The 23,905-nt window shown below is 40.5% G+C and overlaps 1 protein-coding gene across 5 annotated transcripts in view; it reads right to left on the bottom strand.

Annotated features, from left to right (window-relative positions):
• Positions 1–23,905, bottom strand: part of LYPD6B (LY6/PLAUR domain containing 6B) — a 208,135-nt gene that overhangs the window by 68,463 nt on the left and 115,767 nt on the right. For 3 of the 5 annotated variants that reach the window (XM_077153780.1, XM_077153781.1, XM_077153783.1), the window contains one exon: positions 3,253–3,320. The exons of 1 other annotated variant lie outside the window; for it this stretch is intronic. The gene's annotated coding sequence lies outside the window, so the exon portion shown is untranslated. Of the gene's footprint in view, positions 1–3,252; positions 3,321–18,033; positions 18,054–23,905 lie in introns of those variants that run through there. One more of the 5 variants, XM_077153784.1, reaches the window with a different exon arrangement.

Below are 23,905 nucleotides of genomic sequence, written 5' to 3'. Positions count from 1 at the left end.
TGGGAAAAGCTAAGGCCAGTTAATGATCTAATCTGGGGGAGAGGAAGACAAGTTTGTCATACCAAGTTAGATTTTTGCAGAGGGATGTGGTAGGAACACAGGATTTTGTTCCTTTGAGTCTGTGATGAAATAGAGGGCCAGCAACATCAAGATTTGGATTCCTTGGAAGCAGCTTTATTTTGTGCCTTGGATATCATACAAGGATATGTATAGACACCTTCATGGCATCAGGAAACCATCAAGGTCAGCACCACCAGCTGAGAAAGAGGGGAAGCCAGTCAGAACCAACCATGTCATTCATCCCCACATCCTCAACATGGCTTAGGATGCAGAGGGCACCAAAAACGCGCATTTCTTCTGCTGGTCAAAGCGAACGAATTATCTGATTCTCTGTTTTGATTTTGCTGTGGCATTTATAAAAAGCCACTCCACTTTATGATACCAGAAAAATAATACTGTATTTCCATAGGGCAATATTCTCTCATCTGTAACATGCTGGCAAAACTGAAAGCAACATAGTGAGGAAACTGGCCCGAAATATGTTATAAGAAACTCTAGAAGCAAAATCCCTGTTTGTCATAAACAAAACCACCACATCTAAACAAAACAATCTTACTTATTGATTCTAAATGCATCAGCCATAAGGCTTAAAGTTCTTAGAGGAAGACCAGTAGCATTTGTCTGTGCACGTATTTGTCTGTATACCTTATATTTGTTTGATCACATAGTTTGTTGTCTATATTCTGTGGATGCGTTGGCGTGGGAGAGGCAGTTTGGTATAGAGTGCAGAAGTGGGGGTGCAAGAATAGTTTGGAAATAGCTAAGATGTGTTTCTTTCCCAGAGCTTACAGATCTGGTCATCTTGAAAACCAAAATTCCCTGCTTGAAGCAACTGAGAGTAACCCAACCAAATCCAACCCAAATTGCTGTGTCAAATGAAACTGAACAAGCTATGAATCAAGGGAGTTCAGAAAACTTCTGATTTCATAGAAATACAAGCTGACTAAATGTCAGCAGGTCCACAGATGAAGATACTAAAATGAGATCATTTATCCAAGGACTTGCAGCTCGTTTTGGTGCACAGCCAGACTCCAATCTGGGTCTTCTGGGCTCCAGGCCAGCAGTACTCCTAGCATACCCTACAGAGCTACCCCCAACCCCTCCAGATACAAGGTATTCACAGTGTTAGGGGTCACAGGCACCCCACAATTCTAACCAAACAGACTAGCAGACCAAAATTAGACATCAAATATGATGAGCAGAAGCCCTGCTCTTGTTTCATGCAAGCAACTCAAGAACACAACTTCTTGTGAAATAGACTTAAAAACTCTCATATATTCCTGGTGCCTGCCCACGTTGAAAAAAAAAAAAAAACTCTCATATAAGTTTAATGGAGTGTTAGGCAGCCATAAAATAGGGTTCTGAAAGCAATAGCACAGAAAATGCTTATTATATTACATTTGAAAATTCAAAACCTAAATAGGAACTATGAAAGAACTATACATGAGGGAAGAAGATATAGCAAAACACACAAAAGCATTAATGACTATAGTTTGGAATATTTTTTAATTGGATTATTTCTACTCTTAATTCTCTCTGTTGTTGTCCAGATGCCAAATATCCTGAACTATTTACATCTGTGAATTTTTCTAACTATTTAAATGTAGAAGAGATAAAATGTCAATGGGAAGAGGTAGTCAGGGGCTTAGGGGTCTATAAGCAGGGATAAGAATGGAAGTTGAGTAGTGCCTCTGCCACCAATGCCTGTGTGTGGTCAGACCCCCTTCTGTGCTGTTAAGTAGATAACATCCCAGTTCTGCAACCCTTCAGCTCTTTAAACTAGGGCAATTTACCCAATGTCCTTAAACTTCAGTTTCCTTAGCTGTAAATGTGAGTAATAATAGATCACCCTTCATAGGAGTGGCTTAACATAGTGCCTGGCAGAAAGTAGAAGCCAATAAATATTAGTGCCTGCAATGGAGGTGACAGAGAGGGTTAAATATTCACATTATTTTTTTTGTGTGATTGTGGTGGTGGTTGGTATCAATATGTTCCTACCACTGGGTTCAACTCTGCAAGTAAAAAGTAATTAAGTTTCCTGGCTTTGGAAGGTAACCCAATGTTCTCATCTGCCCTGAGGCTGGATAATCACTTCTTCGATCTTCCTATCCTTTGGGTTAATTAACAGCAAACTCTTTAGCTGAAGTAACAGCTCACACACTACCCAATATGCCCTGGAGGAGACAGTGATGATGATATATAGATTCCTGCCCATTTTTCCTGGGCCTAATTAGGGTAACAAATATCCTTTTAAAAAGGTAAGGAAAAAGCCTATTTGGGTGTGCTTTATACCCAAACATACAGTTATCATTAACAAACATGGGTGCTAATAATTCAATCTGCTCCTTAGACTAGAAACAGAAATCTAAACATGGCTCTGAGCAGACCAGGTCACAATCTCAGGTAATTTTCTTTGCACGCTTCCTCCCGCAACCAACAGATGCAAACTGGGAATTGTGTGTGCAAGGCCAGGGCATCTGGGCTGAGAGCTAAGAGCCCACACAAGGGAGACAACTACTCAGCTGACCAGGATCAGGTCCCTGAAACTTCCTGAAGGTATTCTTTGGTGTTTGCAGGCTGATCTAAGAAAACCAGAGCCCTGTTTCAGTTCTTTCACCTGGGAAAATGGCCTAACAATCTAAGCTGGTCAGATCTGTGTATTCAGAACCATATCCAAAACCAAACGAGCAAAAGGAATGATGTAAAAAGCAGTCTTCAGTAAAATACACATTTCAAATGTGCCCCTTGCTATGCTAATATAACTAGTAATGCATTTCACTTGATATAGACACTTTTGACCATCATTTTCCACTCCCATTCACTGACTCCCACATATCTTCCACTCCTGTCACTGGGAAGGCTACCTTGGGAAGATTCTCTTCTAATTGACCAAGTTAGTGTATTGGGTGGTAAGTAGTGAAATCTTTGGTCCACTACATACTCCCTGGGCATGAAGACGCCTTCCTTGGGTTCATCAGGAATACATTTTCAGCCAAAACCAGGTTTCTAAATCCCAGGACAGCAGTGAGTAGCTGAGCAGCTAGGATGGGATGGAAAACCTCCCATCCAAGACTGCTGAGGAAAGAGACAGAGACCCATGATCTTCAGGAGTCCACGTGGATCTCTGACAACCTAAGTCCAGAGCTCCCAAAGGAAAAGTCAAAGGTTGTTTGTAATAGTTCCGACTCTTACCTTAAGAAAGGGGAGTTGTCAGGTGCTTCTCTCCGGAAGTGAAAATGTTTGTGCCCAAAGTAACCAGCCTACCAAAGATAAAAAAAAAAAAAAAGATATGGTAAGAGCCCACCAATGGCCAGGGAAAACTCAAGGAGTTACATTCCTGAAAAGTGGAATGCCTTTTAACAAAAGGCAGGTTTCTGGATATTTTAAGACCTTTCAGAATAGAACAGCAACAAGATAATCAATTGAACAGTATCAAATACATGACCAGAAATCAATTCAGGTGGAGCTGTTAATGTTGCAGAGAGCGTGAGCTAACGTTTTATTAACACACACCTGGGCCCCATCTAATTGGGAATGGTAATAATTGGTGAAATCATACACCTCATCATGTTCCCCCCCAAAATAGCTGTTTACCAAGGAGCTGGCAGAACTTTCTATAACATTGACATATAGCAGGGTATGTTGGCAGGTCATAGCATTCACACATTTATACATTCAACACATTCACAATGAAGACTCTATGCCTTTTAACCAACCCTGGTTTGGAAGAGAGCCCTACCAGCTGATGAAACAATGACATGAGACTTGAACCTAGGTGAGGAGGTGGGTGGGAATTGGAATCTTTCCCTGCATGAATGCAAATAAGCAGATATAAATGACAAATAAAAATTAAACCTAATTTTAAGGAAATTTTATTATGTATTTATTACCTGTGATAGTTAGGTTCAGCTGTCAACTTGGCCAGAGGATGGTGCCCTGTTGTCTGATCAGGCAAGCACTGGCCTAACCATTAAAGCAAGCCTATTTTCCAGCTGGTTGATAAACCAGAAGGCTGGTTTATTAAATTATCTATGATCTGTAAATTATCTATGATCAATTAAGGGTGTGTTTTCCACAAAGGACAGAGTCCAATCAGTTGGATTTGATCCAATCAATTGAAGACTTCTGAGGGAAGAAAGAATTTTTTCTTCTTCAGCCAGCCAGCCTCTCCTGGGGAGGTCTCTGTGACCCTTCATCGGAGTTGCCAGCCTTACAGCCTGCCCTATGGATTTTGAGCCCTTGCATCCCTACCGTTGTATACTTCTATAAATTTCATATTTTCAGATATCTCCTGTTGGTTCTGTTTCTCTAGAGAGTGTTGACTAATCCCTGTCTAATTTTTTTTAAAGGTTAAAGCTGACTTATCAAATAGGTATACTATGTAAAGAAGGCAACATAAAAAAGAGACCAGAGAGCATTAGGGTGGAGGAAGAGTGAATCCTCAGAAATGTATGCTGTAAAGCACTAAACTACTTCTTATTGTGGTTCAGAAATGAGGCTCTGTGGTGGTTTTGGAGCCGTATGTACCCCAGAAAAACATGTTCTTAAACGAAAGTCATTCCTGTGGGTGTGAACCCATCTTAAGTAGGACTTTTTGATGAGGTTGCTTCAGTTACAGCGTGGTCCACCTGAATCAGGCTGGATCCTAATCCTATTACTGAAGTCCTTTATAACTGGAATGAAATTCAGAGACAGAAAGCCACAGAGGGAGCAGCCACAGCTGAACATCAATAAAATCTGGAAAAGGGGAGGGGTGAGGAAAGGCCACCATGTGTATTATCACATGACAGAGGACCAAAGAGTGTCAGCACTGAGCTCCAGAACGCCAACTTCAGAGAGAAAGCATTGCCCTGATGATGCCTTATCATCCATTTTCCCAGACTCAAAACCAAGAGTGTTAAATTCCCATAGTTGAAGCTGACCACTGAACGGTATTTGCTTGAGCAGACCAAGGAAATTAAAACAGGCTCTGAGCATCCTACCGGCCAAAACGAAGAAGAAAATACGCATAAGACAATCACATTGACTCTAAGATAAGATATAGAGCACACATTTCTCAGGAGTATAGGCTTTTTCTCGTCATTGCAAAATCTCTCCCAAGAAGTTTCTCCCTTCTCTGGGTAAATTCTTAAAGTATTCTTTATCATCCACAATGTGGAGAGAAGAATAATTAATTTACAGGGTCTTAAAGAGATGGCAGGGAGTCTCTTACATTGCGTTTTACCACATCTCTTAATGTGAGATACAAAGCCAAACCACAATTTACTGAATGAAGTTGTTTAGCAGGCCAATGCAAAAGGACTCAAGGACACAGAAATCTGATATATGGTTAGATCCATGTATAGAATCTCTGAAAGAATTAATAAACTCCACATCCTTTGAGATACTTCCCATAAATATTATTTCTTGCAACACAAAGTTGCATAGGAACTGGGCACAATTGTTTGCAACTGCAGTTTCTGGCAACAGCCTGGCGTAAAAGTATTTTCTATTGATGATTAGTGAAAAAGCCACAGAAAAACTGCCCACAAGCAAATTTCTAATCTCAGATAATATATATCTAAGAAATATATAGTTTAATTCTTATATTTTTGGATTTGTAGAAGCCTTACCTACCGTACCTGCACTGGAATTAATTTTTCTATAATCAATTCAACAAGCAATTACTGCACATCTACAATGTGAAAAATCTTGATTTTTAAAATACTAATTTTATTCTAGGAATGGTGTATAAGAGGCAGAAGAGGTACTCCACGGGAACTGATTAATTATACAAATTCTAGTCTCAGAACCAGTAGCAGCATCAAGAAAAGAAAAGTCTGTTAGTATTTCTTCCCTACGGATTTGGTAACCACTTCCTCCCATCTTAATTAATGTTCTTTACATTTAAAGCCTGAAGGGAGATTTGAATACCCCCTGTGTGGCTGGTGTACCCAGTAACATTTACTATCATAGAGCACAAAGCTTATGATGTGTCACTCTTGACCCTCGACCCAATAATAATGAGCATCTATCAAAGCAACCACTGATGTCAAGAAGTCAGAGAAATGCAACACAGTGAAGCATGGGCTTCTATCCCTGCAAATAAAATACCCTGACAAATTCAACCAGACAGGTGCATCTTACCCTAACCTCTTGCCATCCATAAGTTTTTCATTTCTAGGGCATATAAATAAGGTAACTAATCTTCTGGGTTGGAAACAGCAGTTCTAAGAAGAACAAGGCTTCCCAGCAAGACAAATTCATAGTTGGAAGAGAAAGCAAGAATCTCCACTTGGCTCTGGTTTTCACCTTTAAGGTGTATAGACGAGCAGATGGCATGAGGGGGGATGGCCTCGCACACCTGAATACACAAAAGTGGCTCAGTGTGAGTCACCAAATGGTATCCATAGGAAGTCGACTAAAAACAAACATTTTACACACTGGCAAGGGAATTGCAAGGAAAATTAAGAGTCACAGAGGATTCACACCACTTTGTTCAGCATAAATTTCTCAGCTGGGAAGATCTGCTGTCATTCCAGATTGTTAGCATTTGGCTGAGTTAACGTTCATTCACAACTTTTGTGTTCAGTTAGCTGGGAACATGTCATTTAAACAACAAGAACTATTTTTCAAAATCATAAAAAATTTGGCTTTGAGTTCTTCCTGCATGTCTTTCAATATTGACTATCAGAGCAAGAATTATTTTTTTAGGTAAAGACAAGATGAACACTGTTAAGAATGCTTTTTAATTTATAGGTAAACAATCCATTGCCTCTAAAACAGGAGACATTTCCATGAATTGTAGAAGCCAGTCCCCTTGGAAACAAGGATTCCACTACAAGGACATCAAACCAGCCTAACCAGGAAGCCTTAGGGTGAGACGGCACTCGGTTCCAAGTAATTGCTCAGCCCCCATTCTCAGGGCATTAGTGATGTCCGTTCTGGGAGATGATGGGGACAACCTGAGTACTAGAATTTTAAAGGACACAATTATTCCAATCCTCCAAGTGCAACTACATTTATTCGGGTCTTTTTGATGCCACACACTCCCCCTCACCCACCCCAACTGCTATTGACCTGAATCCAATCTCAAAGGTAAGAATCCCAACAAGGCAATCAGGGTTTATCAGTAGTTATAAAATTGAAATAGAACTTGATAGAATGCCAATTTCCTTCCCTTTGTCTTTCTCCTCTGGATTCTGAGATTCCCTGGGAGGAATATGGAAGGGTTACAGGGATGTTGAGTCCCCTGTCCCTCTCAAGGACCTCACTGTCATTCATTTCATTCTCACTGATGGGAATAATTTCTATATCCCAAAACAGTGACAAAAGGAATGTCTCACAAATGTCCTAAATCCCCCTTACCTCAAAACAGGGGCCCCCTGCCTACCTGGAACCGTCTGACCTCCATATTAATTATAGGAACGTTCTCTGCTTTTCCCAGGTGTGCTGTGCTAACTAGAAGTTGCCATAAAGCTTTGGGAAGCTGTTCCCACAAATGGCGTCCTCATTTCTGTTGCCTCAATACCAAAGGCTAGCTCAGAGGATTAGCCCACCTCATTTCCCTCCCTTCCTACAAACAAAAAGGAAGGGCTGGGGGATAAAGTACCTTGCACAATACAGAGAAAAGTCTAGAACAAGAAGTTATCAGGGACAAAAGGACTCCCAGTTGCCTCAAGGCTTGATTCACAAGGAATTACATTTTCTGTCACTGGAAAGCTCATACAGGAATGTGGACCGATGTCGTTTGTAGTCGTGGGATCCACAAACACCATAGTGTAATTTCCACACTCTCTATAGACACTGTTTACTCTATGACATTAGTAAACATGGGGCCTGACTCCCAATCCTGTGGCTTGAAGGAGGCTGCACTGCATTCAAACTGGGATCATAACATACAGAAAAGAGAGCAATGTCACAAACGACAGTGGCAAATGGGAGATCACTTAGTTGGCCTCACGTTTCAGATCTCTCAGTCTCCTCAAGCTGCCCCATCTTGCTCAGGCCATCTCACCAGCCTCCCGACAAAGCCAACACAAGCTTGATGCAGCTTTGCCATGAAGTATCCAGAAACAAAATGTGAACCCCCCTTTGCTGTTAGATATAATGACCGTGAGCACCCCTGGGTCAGCGAAGTAGCCCCTTGGTCCCATCTAGGCTGCAGCCATGGGGAGGAGGATTCTTGTCCAGGGCACATTCCAGAGGTGGGGGACAGGGAGCAATAACTGCCAAGTCCCAGCAAAGTACCAGCAGGTGGGAGAAGAAGAAGAGCAGACAGATGCAATTAGCCAGGCAAACAGGAACTTGTCAAACCGTTTAGATAAGACAGTACTTGAATTTATTCAGTTTCCATTACCGGAGGGTGATGGTGCTTCCACCCCCTGCTGAATCTGCCAGCTACAAAGCATTTTCCTAGCAAGAAAAGAAGGAATGATTTCTCAGTCTACAAATCCCAGGACTCTGTTCATAAATCAGCAAGCACCATGCCTCAAGCCAAGAGGTAATGTGACCTTAACAGAATCAAGGGATGTATTCTGCTGAGAATCACTTAACCACAGAACCTCAAACTCAGTGATGAATTTTGAAAAAGATTCAAGTATTCAATTAATTAAAAAATAATAAATAAACTAAGGTCCCTTATCCAGTTCAATCTTCTTCACACCCCTTACCAATTCATTTTTTATATTAGCTTCCCTAACAGTTTGTTGCAATTATTGGATTGTGAATATCTCACAAGTCCCTATGGAATCTTATTCTTACCTTGTATCCTTTTCAATGCCTAGCACAGTGCTAGGCACAAAACAGAAACTCAGTAAGGGCTCAATCACCAATTGCTTTTCACTTTTGAAATGGTTTTCTTTGTGGGGTATGCATCCACTCCACCTGCCTCATTTTATCAACAATACTACTCCCCAATCCCTTCAAAGTAACATCAGCCACAGGATCTTCACACTGAACATGTCTTTTCAGTGAACCATATAAAACAACAAAGGTATAAATGGAGCATCAAGATTAATAAATTCATGTCATCTATTTTAAAAACTGAACATATCCAAAATCAGAACACATCATCTTTACCACACAACCCCATCTTCTTCCCAATTCTTCATAAAATTGGGAAGAGTTCATAAAATGAACTCTTCTTTGGGTCATCTTCCAGGGCTCTCACCACCTCACTCCCTAATTCCAATCAGTTCCAAAATCCACAATAATTAAGTACAGCTGAATCAATTCCATCCCTACAAAACTGCACATGTCTGTCCCCTCTTTTCCATGCTGCTACCCTGCCCACCTGAACACAACTTGGATCACTTCTCTTGGATCAAGTCATGACTTCTAACTTCTTTCTTTTACTAACCATATTACATACTATCCCTGATCATCCTACTACCCTGCCCACAAATTTCCAGTGGCATCTACCCCAATACAGCCCAGTCTCTTTACTCTAGAATCCACGTCCACAATCATGAGTCCCAAACATCTCCTCTAGGTTTCTTTTCTGGGATCTGGGCTCCAGTGATCTGAGCTCAAAGTGGATTATTCACTGTTGCTGAAAAGATCCTCAATGGCCTCCAAGTCTTTGTGGTCCCTCGGCCCAGGATTTATTCATTAAATCTTCAAGTCCCCATCTCCACCCCGACTTCTTTTTTTTTTTTTTTTTTTTTTTTTAACACAAGCACCAGGAAGAGAACCCGGGTCCTCTGGCATGGCAGGCAAGCATTCTTGCCTGCTGAGCCACCATGGCCCGCCCACCCCTGACTTCTTATCAATAGCATATACAGAAAGACACAACTCAAAAGACAAAATTATCTATAGATCCTTTCTCAGCGTCACCAAAAACAATGGGTTCCTCCTTCTTTTAAAATCATGCCAAAAAAATTAAATTGAGTTAAAAAATCATGCCAGACAGATAAGGTCTTCTTGTTCTTTCCTCTCTCAGAGAAGCTTGAGCACTTGTTGCAAACCTCACAAGAGAATATGGATGGAACTCTGCTGTATTTATGTCCTCATCTCGCTCAACATCTAGCAAAGGCCTCACATATAATGTGCTCATAAACATGTGATCAATAAAAGATAGGTTGAGTAAGTGGATAATAGAGTTCTTGCCTTCAAGCAGCTTATATTTAGGGACAGGGGAGGATGGGATATACACAAAGGCAAATAACTCAAATCATAATGTTGTATCGCAAAATAAGCATAAATAAAATTCTGTGGGAATCACAGAAAATGAAGCTTCTGAAAAAGGAGAAGGTTTCATAGAGCAGGTAAAGTTTATGATGTGTGGTGGTTTGCAACCATTATGTACTCCAGAAAAAGTCTTGTTCTTTTAACCCATTCCTGTGGGTGCAGACCTATTATGGGTGGGACCTTGTGAATAGGTTATTTTAATTGAGATGTGACCCACATCATTCAAGGTTGGTGTGCTGGTTTGAAAATATTATGTACCCCAGAAAAGCCATGTTTTAATCCTGATTTAATCTTGTGGATGCAGTCATTTATTTGAATCCTAATTCAGTACTGCAGGGCAGGGAATTTTTACTAGATTATCTCCACGGAGATGTGGCATACCCAATTATGGATGTGACCTTGGATTAGATAGAGATGTGACTCCACTCATTCCAGATGGGTCTTGTTTAGTTTACTGGAATCCTTTAAAAGGGGAAACATTTTGAAGAGACTCAGAAACAACAGAGCTGACAGAAACTTCAGAGCAGAGCTGACACAGATGCCAACACTTGAAGAACAGAGACACAGATGTTTGCAGATTCTTGGAGTTTGGCAGATGTCGCCATGAGATGTTAAGCAAGCCAGAACATGGAGAGAGCCAAGAGAAGCCAAGAGATGAAAGCCAGCCCAGGAGAAGCAAAGTGAGGAACCCCCACAGGAATAGAGGCTGAAAGCAATGGAGCCCAGAAGCAAAGAGCAGATTGGCAGCCACTTGACTTCCTAGCTGACAGAGGTGTTTAGAACCATCAGCCTTTCCTGAATCAAGGTATTTCTATAGGCTTAGAACTGTAAACTTGTACCTTATTTAATTCCTCTTTTTAAAAGCCATTCCAGTTTTGGTATATCACATTCTGGCAGCTTGCAAATTAACAAGGAATACTTTTACTAGAGTCCATTTTGAGAGGATAAAAGGCAGAAAAAGCCCAGAGAAGCTAAGAGATGAAACCAAGAGAAGCTCACAGTAAAAGCTCCTGTGGTAGTTATGTTCAGGTGTCAACTTGGCCAGGTGAAAGTGCCTATTCTGTTGCTGTGGACATGAGCCAATGGTACGTGAACCTCATCTGTTGCTCATTACATCTGCAGTCAGCTAGGAGGCGTGCCTGCTGCAATGAATGATGTTTGATTTAATTGGCTGGTGCTTAAATGAGAGAGCTCAATGTAGCACAGCCCAAACAGCTCAACATACCTCCTCTCAGCAGCCCAGGCCTTTGGAGATGCAGAAAGAAATCACCCCAGGGAAAGTTGTTGGAATCCAGGGGCCTGGAGAGAATACCAGCAGAGACCATCCTGTGCCTTCCCACATAAGAAATAACCTCAGTTGAAAGCTAGCTGCCTTTCCTCTGAAGAGCTAACAAAATAAATCCCCTTTTATTAAAAGCCAACCTGTCTCTGGTGTGTTGCATTCTGGCAGCTAACAAACTACAACAGTTCCCAAGGAGTTGAGAGGAAGCCACTGAAACCAGAAGCTGGGAGCAAAGAAACATGGGAGAGAAGGACCTACAGACATGGGTCATATGCCTTCTCATGTGACAGAGTTGTCCCAGATGCCAGTAGCCTGTCTTCAGAGAAGGTATCATCCCCTTGATGGGTTAGTTGGGAAACTTTCACAGCCTTAGAACTGTAGATTTGTAAGCTAATAAATACCCATAATTTAAAATAATTATTTTATTTTAAATATAATTAAAGGCCAGTTCATTTCTGGTCTATTGCCTTCTAGCAGTTTTAACAAACCAAAACATGATGGGTATTAAAGGATAAACAAAATATTTGATGAAAAAATATTAGGGAGTTACAGAAAAGATTTAAATACAGAAGAAACAGCAGAATGCAAAAGATGCACAGCCAAGCAAAAGCAAAGGGCATATTCTAGGTTCAGCAAAGAGCAGAGTGTCCTGGCTCACAGGCTGAGAGAATGATGAAGTCATGGAAGGCAAGGCTAGGAAAGGTAAGTTGGCATCATAAATGGCACAAAAAGGAATGAAAAATTGACAGTGGAGGAAATGAGAATCATGAAATGTTTTAGAACCGAAGTGTGACAGTCAGATCTGCATTTTCAAATGATAACTTACATGGTATCCCAGAACCCAAACACAGCTGTATATCAGAATCACCAGAAAGTTTCAAAAATTGCTTAATATAAACAGAAAAGTACAGATGGTAACATAATCATTCTTCATGCTAATAAAATTTTGTTGATGTTTGGCCATTTTCGCTTTAGAATTTTTTTTTGTATGCTCTATGACAGGGTCACATTTCACTACTTTTCCATGTGAGTATCCTATTATTGCAGCACTATTTGAATTTTTTGGTTGTTTGTTTTGCTTGTTTGTTTGTTTTTTGGGAAGTGCATGGACGGGGAATTGAACTTGGGTCTCCTGCATGGCAGGTGAGAATTCTATGATTGAACTACTCTTACACCCCTGCTTTAGAATTTTTAAAAGAAATACACCACAGTTGTATTTTTTGTTTCCTTTGTTTCCTCCCCCAGAAATAAACACTTTTACATAGTGACCATTCTTCTATTCAATGTCTTCATTATATATGTTATAATTTATATAAAATATAAACATAATTATATAGAAATATACACAAAAACTATGTCATTTTTCTTCTTTGGTAAAAATTAAATAAATGGCACTTCATAGTAAACATTGTTCTAAATTTGCTTTATTCACTGTGAGGCATTTTTTAAAATTCAGATTCTTGCATCTCACTAGATATAATTAATCACAATCGCTGGTAAAGGATATCAGAAATGCTTATTTTTTTTTATATCCCAGCTCATCTTGACTTCACTTGATATGCATTTGGGAGCCACCAATACAGATGATGAACTGGAGAGAAGAGAAAGTAGAAGTAGGAAATACAGTAAGAAGCTTTTGCAATAATTCAAATGAGCTGCTGAGGTCTTAGGCAAGGGCAGTGGTAATGGAAATGAAAGATGGGGGACAGGTTCTCAGGCACTGTGAGCATAAAAACAACCAGCCTTTGTAACTAATTAGATTCTGGGGTGAGAAAAAGCAGTAGCTAAAAAATGGCCGCAAGGATTTTAATCTGAATGAACTGAAGGACAGTGATACCATTAACAAAAATGGAGAACACAGGAGAGAGAACAGGCTAAGAGAGATAAAGTAATTTGGTTTTAGACATGTTAAATCAGCAGGACTTTCATACAAATATCTCCAACAAGCATTTCTAAGTGCTGGACTGGATGGAAGGAGGAGGTCAGAGCTCAAGATGCAGATCCAGGTTCTCTATTTAAAGGTAGCAGCTATATTCATGGCAATGGAGAGAGAGGAGAGCCTGGGCAGGTCCTTGGAGTACGTGTCCATTTAGGGGAGAGCAGATAATGAACAAGCTGATGAGACCAAGGAGTAGCCAGTGGGAGAAGACTAACAGGTGGGACCAGGAAGTCACAGGAAGAGCATCAAAGAGCAAGAATCCACAGTGACCAGAGTTATGAGACTGAAGAGGATTTCAGAGAGATCAGTGAATTGGACAACGAGTGATCACTCAAAGAGTGGTGGCAATAATGGAGGGAAGACACAGAGTGTGACAGGGTTAAAAAAAAAACTGGGTAATAAACAAGTTACCCTTTAGTGCTGAAAGAAAGGAGAAAAATGGTTGAGGGATAATTATCTTAGGGTTTAGAACTGGAAATTTAATATGTTTATAGGATGTGAGGAAGTGAGAAGCCAGCAGGGAGAGAAACTGTGAAAAGATGGAAATAAAAATAGCTGAATTAAGATCCTGAAAAAATAAGAGGGCGTTAGATCACATGTTTCTAATTTCCCCTTTCCAGATCTCCACTAAAATGATCATTGGTTAATATTTTTAAATTTTTCTTTACCAAGACAGAGAACAAGAAGAAGATAACTGCCGAGGAGAGATTTTTGCAAATTTTTGGAAGATAGTAAACAGACAGACAAATGGTAACTAACTCAGCTTGTGCTACTCTTTGCTCTGCCAACAGCTTACAGAGTAGGATACCAACAAGAAGCAAGCTAACTTGGCCTACAGAAACCCGGAAGGGGTTCAGCATCTGAAGATACCAGGCAGCAAGAAAGGAGGATGAATCTTAGGTTGAAAACAGGGACATACTTTAAAAGTAGTCAGAGCAACCTGGTCCCCCAGACCTTCCCCCACCCCCTGCCCCTCACCTTGCTTAGCAAGGCAGCTGATCCTACAGAAGACCAGGGCTCCATCCTTTGGAAAAAATTTGCCAAAAGTTCTCTGGACTCAAAAGCATCAGGCAAAGAGGAACAGTGGGATGAAGTATGGGGATGAAGTGTAAAACTGAAATGGGGATTACATATAGTGTCCACACTGAGCCATGCTGCTCCCGGAAGAGCAGGAGCCAACTATAAAACCACAGGACTTTCCCTCATGCCCTTCATGCCTGACCTCCCCCACCCCCAGGAGACTGATAATTCTCCATATAAACTAAAGAGTCCCAGAGAAACCCTCACGGTACTCACCATCCCACCACCAACACATACTGCACTATCAGTCAAGGAAAGCCTCCTAAGTGAAAAAGAGGGGCCAAAACAAGCAGATAAACAAATACATGAAACTCAGGAACAATAAGAAAGATGAAAAGTACTCATACACATACACACACACACAAATGCACAGAGTCTATATTTACACATATATATGTATATGTACATACATGTACATGCACACATATTCCTAAGATAAAAATGTCATCTGATTTTTGTTTCATGGGTGCAATATCTTTTTTGTAAAAGGAATAATGAGAGCAGAGAAATATTCTCAGAAGTAAAAAATTAGTAGAAAACAATTTTAAATCTGTAGAAGAGTTAGAAGATACAGTCAAAGAAATTTCCCAGAGAGCAGAATAATTTGTGAACAGGAACTATAAAAGGCATCAACAATTAGAGCAACAGTCAAACAAGAGGATTTCTAGAAACAGTTGAAGAAAGGAAAAAAAACTAAAGAAGGAAACTTTATTCAATTTCAATGTGTGAGTGAGTCACCATATGAAAGGGCTCCCAGAAGTGCCAACAAAATGAATGGGTAGTTTGATGCCTGGCACATGCACATCCCCAAAACAAACAAACACACAAACAAAGAAAGAAAAAGAAAACGAACAAAACTTCAACAAATGGTACTGCAATAATGGGATACTCACATGGAAAAAAGAATGAAATGTGACTCCAGACATACAGCATGCAACAATAACAAAAAAGAGTGGGTAAAAATATGCACATCACTGCAAAATTTTAAAACCACAGAGATAAAGAGAGGATTCTAGAAGCTTCCAAGGAGAGGGAAAACAAAACAAAAAAACAGATCACAAAAGATCAGGAGCCAGAATGATGCTAGACTTTTCAATAGTAACAAAGATAGAAAACCATGGAAAATGCCAACAAAATCCTGAAGGAAAACTATTTCAATCTTTATTCCACCCTCACACTGGAGTGATAATTTGGCTGGGTGCAGAGTTAAAGACATTTTTAGAAATGAAAGGGCTCAAGATCTTAGGTTTCTAATTAAAAAAATACAAAGAAATCAAAGGACGTACACTAACAAAACAAAGGAGGAAATAATAAAAGAAGATGGGTGGGGATTCAGGAAACAAAAATCTCAGCAAGAACCTTTAAGGGAAATACCCGTACAGCAGCTCTGCCCAGGAGGCCTGGACAGCAAGAGGGCTGAGGGCATCAGGCAGTTACGGCAATCATTTTTACAAATGCTCAATGAAAATAACCTCCAAGTGAAATGAGAAGATAGCCAAGAAAAGGGTGTGTGGCCACAGAACATTATTGGATAAGCAGTAACAAAACTGCAAGTTATAAAAAGATAAACACTATTAATTTAACCAAAACCTTCTGACTAAAGCAGAAGGTCAGATATAACCTGAATAAACAAGAAAGAGCCGTGTACATATGAGTTACTTAGAAATGCAGAGATAGATACAAAAGAAACAGCTACAACAACAGAAGGAGGTTGTCTCTAAGGAGCAGGTCTAGGGATAGAGATCGCAGGGTTCTTACCATAAGCCTTTGAATACTATTTGAAGTGATAAAAGGTATCCCAAAATGGAAATGAAGGAAGTTGCATGGAGATAAACAAGGAGAAAGTATTGTGCCATGGATAATTTTTGAGGCTGGAGTGGTATGAAGGAAACGTCAAGATGTTCTCATAAAACGAAGACGAGGGATGATGCTATTCCAGGAATGAAGCAAATGGAGGCTTAAGAAAAAAATGTAATTGACAAATCCACTTTATGATGCGTATGACGCATTCTAGTTCTTCTTAGCATGCGGGTCTTCCCAGGTCTCTCAGGGTATAAACTCCTCAAGAACAGGTTTTTGGACGTGCACGTGTGTGTGCATTTGCACATGGGCATGGGCATGTGCATATGTGTAAGAAGAGGAGACCAAGTTGTGACAGAGAAAAATAAGAGCGAAACAGCATATCAAATCACGTACAGAAATTATTAAATTATCTTGGAAATCTTATTCTCGAGGCCTCAGATATTTTGGGGGGGTGGTGCATGGTTCGGGAATCAAACCAGGGTCTCCCGCATGAAAGGGGGGCATTCTAACTGCTGCACTACCCGTGCACCCCTCAGATTTTTTTAATCTTTGTTTTTACCTATAAATAAACAGGACACACACTTTTTAAAATTCCTTTTAGATCTCTGGTCGCTCTTGTCTACCCATGAAAGCTTGGAACATCCTTCTTTCCTCCTCCCCTGTCAACCTCCTATTTGTCCTTCGGGCCTCAGTTTAAACAGCACTTTATTAGAAACCCTCTTTTTCACTCCCTCCCCCACTTACACTCTGCCTGGTACTTTCTATCTCTCCCACAACACTCCCTATCTCTTCACAGCACTTACCACAATTTCTAATTATATATTTGGTTTGGTTGTGCAGCTATTGCATGTCCAATCAGGCTGCAAGCTCTTCAAGATCAGTAACGTCTGGGTTTTGTTCACACAATCAGCCAGGTGCTCTTTGCAGGCCAGCCTGAGATGGACCAAGCTCTCTTTATATACATTTTAGCCATGCATCCAAACTTCTTTAAATAAAGGAATCAACTTGGCAAATTAGAGGACAAAATACCCAGAGAAGTATTTAACTTGGCTGTCACTGTTTTAAAAAAACTGGAAAAATTCACGTAAAAATCTATAGTTCTAACTTGTCCTGAAAAATCAAAAGGTCTGGCCATTCAGGCTCATATGGTAACACCACATGACCGGAGACAGGGGTAGCAGCTGTCCCTTTGAGGAAGGGCCCCTGGTTTAAGACACTCTCAACTCAGCCTCCCCTTGCAGCCACTTGAGATGGCAGCCCTTGCTTTAAAACCCTAGGGGTTATAAGAAATTCAGACATCTCCTCAATTATATGTGTGTGTATGTGTGTGTGTTTTTGTGTGAGACACAGAGAGAGAAAGAGAGAAGAGACCATCTAGGAATGTCTGAGCCTGGACATTATTCTGAAGAAAGGATTCATAGCTATTATAGGTTTGGCAAAAGAGTCCATGACCCAAAAATCAGTTAAGAACCTTGAAAGAGCCCCACTTTCTTTCCTAACATTTTATCATTCTCTAAGTGTTTTGCCCTCTACTCCTCCCACATCTGCAGTTTGGCAAAGATTTTACGTTTCACTCCCTTAATCTCTTTTATGACTCTTTCCTAAAATCCCCTTATTTGTCCAAATCCAATGGTAAAGATGGCATTTATTTTCCCTGGGAAGATGTAACACAGTTTAGAATTACTAAGCAAGGATGTACCTAAAATCTTCTAGAAGGAATAACGTGAGTTTGACATGGGAAATCAATTTTTCACTTGCAGCCGCCCAGTTCAGAGAGGAAAATTCAGTGCACTCCAGCAGGAGGAGTTGAATTCTTGCATATAGATGTGCCTCTGATGTTATCTCCTGTGCACTGAAACTATGAGAGGAAGAATCAAAATTACCGACAACTCCGAACACGTGGCTACCACAAGCTCCAACTTGATTAGAATATATACACACACACACATACACATTAGATAAAATGCATAAATTTGTAATCAGCTAAGCCTGCCCTACCCAGTCTGGAAGCTTCTTGCAGCCACACTAAAGCATGAGACAATTTGCTCTGACTGGAGGTAATCGCAATACTTAAATAAATCCATGCCAAACAAGAATTAATTTAAATTCCTCTCAAAGCCTTTCAAAAGATAGAAAAGACTGCCCTTCAGAGATAACCTCTTCTGGGTAAATGACTCGGATTATTCTGTGTATTGAACGCTGAAGGTAACTCATTGGTTGGATTGATAACAGCTCTTTCTCAATAGCCTCATCATGAGCTTTCTGCTTTGTTTTCTGTTTGGCTTTGAATGTGAAGAGTTTCTGGCTGCACAACTAGCCCCACAGTGCTCCTGAAAGCAGGGCAAGCAGTGGGGCCTTGGGCATAGTAAGGCTCAAAGAGAATTTGAGTCAACACATTCTAGTGGCAGTGGGGGAACCTAAGAACCAGGGATTGCCTGTCCGCTAGAGCAGAATCCTGGCCCAGGACAGTGTGGGGTGAGTCCTTCCCCTGAGTGTCACTCCAGAAATGCCCCTGGTGCCAGGGGAGCTCAGGAGAAGGCCCGCATTCTAGATTCAGTTCTAGAACTTTCCTTGCCAGCACTCTGAAAGGATAATATTCTAGAGGGGGAGAAAAAACCAAAACTCTTCAATATGCCATGTGTGAAAAATGTTCTCAGTGCCCTTAGTGCCAGCAGGTTAGTGTGAGGGTCTCCTAACACCACTGCTAAGACTTAATGTCTGTTGTCTGTTAATGCAAGGATTTTCTCGGAGTAGCTTTCCTTCCTTTATCTTAGGTGGTTAACATTTGGAGTTCCCAGGAGTAACTGCCAGCAGCCAGAGTTCTGGTCTGAAGCTAGAGGTCTTCCATATCTGGGGGTCCTCTTGCCTGGGTCTTCAAATTGTCTCGAACCCAATTATAATACTTCTCTCAATAAAATCCTCAGAAAGATTTCCATTGCTCATAAGAAAAAGGGGAAATCCCTTTAACATAGCCCAGCACGACCACCCCCTTCCTGCTCACTGCCTTCCCCACCATTCTCCCCTGGGCTCTACCTGCTCCAGCCAAAGGGGCCTTCATTTTGACCCTCACACTCGCCATGCAACATCTTACCAGAGAGCCTTTGGACACAGTGTCTCCAACCTAGAAAGCTCTTCTCTCCCTTCTGTTTGCCCTTAATTCTTACACATCCTTCCCTTAGCAGTTCATGAGCCATTTGCCTGGAAAGCTTCCTTTACCATATTTAAAGCTATCTAATAAAGGGTGTCAAAGCACATTCTACTTTCAATTCTCCTAGGAACACTTCAAACAAAGACAATTTTGCACTTTCTATTCATGACTATGATTAACATCTGTGTCCTGCATTGGATTTTAAGCTTCACGAGGGAAGAGACCATGGCTGCTTTTGCTCACCATTGTATCACCATTGCTTAATAAATAGCAGGTAGATGGATACATGGAAGTATGAAAGTACAATCTTATAGGATTGCTTTCTTCTCCTCCTGGTTTGCATACACAACCTATTCTCATGTGTTCTCACCTTTGATTGTGCATTTTCTCTGCCTAGCAGGTCCAGTCCCCACATTACTACCTACTATTCTTTCTGGTGTCTACCTCCTCTACTCTTGGAAATACACCTTGTGTGCTTCTCAGATTTCCTAGACTACCTCCTTCGCATCTCTCTTTTAACTGGCACTCTCACTTTCATTGAGTCAGCCCTCACTTTTGGACACTGTGGAATGTGGGACCTAGCTTCCTAAGCAGTCACTGAGAGGATGGATGATGCCTTGAAGTGAGGTGGAGTTGGCTCTTTATGGGATAAGCCAAGCCAATGTAAAAAGGAGTTGGGAGGGTGTCTGGTGGATAAATTTCCCACTCCCTTCTCTTTCTCCTAGGGACCTTTTCAAGATGTGCCTTTTCTTTGTAGCCCCTCTGCAGAAGTGCTGCGCCAAGTGAAAAGCACACTAAAAAACAGAGGTGGGTCTTCATGGCTTTTTGTAAGCATCAGTCTACCCAGTAATGCATCACAATGCGGTGTGTCACATCTTCCCTTGTCCCACTTTTCTTTTTCCTCATCTTCACCACCTTGGGCTTGCAACTTCCAAATAAATTTAGTCTATATTATTGTTTGGGATTTAAGTCTCTTTGCACTAGTCAGAACACACCAGTGGTAGTAATTTTACTTTTTTTGAGAAATCCACTTTAAGGTCATGTTTTCCGAAATTTTTGAATGAGGGACCTCTTAGAGAGTCTGATGAATACTATGACACTCTTCTCAGGAAAAAAAAAAACACATATAATTTGCATTTAGCTTTATGGGGTTCTCAGAAGCCCTGAAATCTCATCCATAGATTGCAGAGTAAGAAGCCCTACTTTAGAGAACCAAAGGCAAAGAGGAAGTCAATCAATGAACAGTGACAAGTAGAGCAATTAAAGCTATGTTCAAGAAGGAACAGCTGAAAGAACAATTAAATCTTAGACAAAGAAATCAGAAATGGATGCCACAAAAGTGGGTGTATTTAGAGGAATGCCAGATAGAAAAGGGATTAGATGTTTTCTAGGAGGTGCCTGTATCTTCTCTTCTGAGAAGAGAAAACTTTTCTGACCTCTCAAGTTAAATTTAGTTGTCCTTTCCCTGTGCTTCCATAGCCCCAGGAGCCTGCTGTGATTCAAACTCATAAAGCACTGGTCTTTTCATCTAAAGGGCCAGACAGGTGCTCGAATTTGGCTTAAAATGCAGAAGAAAAAATGCTGTGCCAGGATATCCTGTATCTACCCTTTAGCTCATAGGCCATAGAAAAACAGGTGGCTGTCTGGATTTGCTCCATAGGCCATAGTTTGTCATTACCTGTATTAGACTAGAACCACTGATGAAATCAGAGACTAGTCCATTTCCCCCACCATACTACAACCTCCTTCAAGATAGAGCTCCAATCTCACTTTACCCAGCAGTCCCAGTTATAATGCAGTGATGGGTACACACAGGAGAAGCTTAATGTACTGGTGTTGAACGAAGGAAACCTGTTCATCCTTCAAAACTGAGCTCAGATGAAACCACAACAGAGACTTCCCTTACTGCCCCATTTGAACTGATACTGCCTCACCCTGTAATGCCTGCTGACCACTCTTAGAGACTGTGCCAATTCCAATCTGTTGAAAAGACTATGTTCTTTTAATACAATCATGTGGGGGCAGACCTATTGGTGGGTGGGAACTTGTCATTTGATTGATTTGATTGTTCCATGGAGATGTGACCCCACCCATTCAAGGTGGGTCTTGATCGGCTTGCTGGACTCCTTTAAAGGGGAGACATTTTTGGAGAGAACTCAGAGCCAAGAGAAGCTAAGCAAGGCAGAAGTGCCACTGGAGAAATAAGCAAGTTCCCACAGAAGCCCAGAGATATTTTGGAGAGAAGAATCATCAGACCTTGCCATGTGCCTTCCTATGTGACAGAGGACCCCAGATGTCATTGGCTGTTCTTCAGAGTCAAAGTTTCTTTCCCTGGATGTCTTAATTTGGACATTTTCATGGCTTTAGAACTGTAAATTTGTAACCTAATAAATCCCCTTTGTAAAAGCCAATTCATTTCTGGTATATTGCATTTTGGCAGCTTTAGCAAACTGAAAGAGACCTGTGTATTACGGATGTCCACTGGCTGAAGTGACAATGAGCAGCTTAGACAGGAAAATCCCAGATAATTCTTTCTTTGCCCAGGTTGGTTCTCAGTTTCTGATGTGAAACCTAAAACACTCCACAAGCTAGCCTGTTTAAAGTAATATCAAAAATGGGGATGACTCGAAGAATTCTGTTAAAAAATTCTAATGCACCCGTTCACATCTTAGTATTTAATTAGTTATAATTGCAATTTAAGAAACAATTAAACTCTGTGGGTGTTATTTACAGCATCTTATGAAGATTCTGCCTTTATGCTCCACAAAAGAAAGATGATCTGATGGCGAGATCTGGGTCTAGAAACTGCCAAGATTGAAACAGAAAGCTCCTTCTGCCAACAGTTTATTTCTTTTGCGATTCTTTTGGGGTAAAGGAGGGATAATTTGAAAAACGCAATTCCAGAAGACTAATTTCTAAAATTATCAAATGCTAGAACCAAAACTTGGGACGGAGAGACACAGTTTTCACCCATGTCCTTGGCATAGGAAGACCAAGAAGAACAGTTATTTCCCACTGAATGTCCTTGCCTAGATCAAAAACAGCTTGGCCTTTATATTTCTAAAACAAGTTAAAACCAAAAGTTTATACAACACTAACCAAGATACTAAGATAGAAAAATAAAGGAGAATTAAAGGATTAACACACTGGTCTTATACTGTAGACGATAAACTTACCAATCAACTTAAACTTTGCTAGAAAGTAAATGAGTTTATGTATGCCAAAATAGAGGGATAGTCCATAAATGTAATGTGGTATCCTAGATGGGCTCCTGAAATCAAAAAAGGACATTAGGTAAAAGTTAAGAAATACTGAATAAAACATGAACTTTAGTTAATAGCACAATTATAAAAATGTGCTTTCATCAATTGTAACAAATGCATCACACCAGTGCAAAGTGTTAAAAAGAGGGTGGTTTATGGGAAGTCTGCATTTTATCCATGATTTTTATGTAAACCCGCAATTTCTCTAATAATATGTATCAGAATATTGGTTCATTAATTGTTATAAAATTACTATACTTGTGCATCAAAGAACTTCATCAAGAAAGTAGAAAGACAGCCTACACAATGGGAGACAATATTTGGAAATGACATATCAGATAAAGGTCTAGTATCCAGAATTTATAAAGAGATTGTCCAACTCAACAACAAAAAGACAGCCAACCCAATTACAAAATGGGAAAAAGACTTGAACAGACACCTCTCAGAAGAGGAAATACAAATGGCCAAAAGGCACATGAAGAAATGCTCAATGTCCCTGGCCATTAGAGAAATGCAAATCAAAACCACAATGAGATATTATCTCACACCCACCAGAATGGCCATTATCAACAAAACAGAAAATGACAAGTGCTGGAGAGGATGTGGAGAAAGAGGCACACTTATCCACTGTTGGTGGGAATGTCAAATGGTGCAAGCACTGTGGAAGGCAGTTTGGCGGTTCCTCAAAAAGCTGAATATAGAATTGCCATACGACCCAGCAATACCATCGCTAGGTATCTACTCAAAGGACTTACGGGCAAAGACACAAACGGACATTTGCACACCAATGTTTATAGCAGCATTATTTACAATTGCAAAGAGATGGAAACAGCCAAAATGTCCATCAACAGACATGTGGCTAAACAAACTGTGGTATATACATACGATGGAATATTATGCAGCTTTAAGACAGGATAAACTTATGAAGCATGTAATAACATGGATGGACCTAGAGAACATTATGCTGAGTGAGTCTAGCCAAAAACTAAAGGACAAATACTGTATGGTCCCACTAATGTGAACCGACATTCGAGAATAAACTTGGAATATGTCATTGGTAACAGAGTCCAGCAGGAGTTAGAAACAGGGTAAGATAATGGGTAATTGGAGCTGAAGGGATACAGACTGTGCAACAGGACTAGATATAAAAACTCAAAAAT

This window comes from Tamandua tetradactyla, chromosome 3 (assembly GCF_023851605.1).
Source record: "Tamandua tetradactyla isolate mTamTet1 chromosome 3, mTamTet1.pri, whole genome shotgun sequence".
Lineage (NCBI taxonomy): Eukaryota > Metazoa > Chordata > Mammalia > Pilosa > Myrmecophagidae > Tamandua > Tamandua tetradactyla.
The sequence above is the reverse complement of the archived record's forward strand: the minus strand, read 5'-3'. Positions and strand labels throughout refer to the sequence as shown.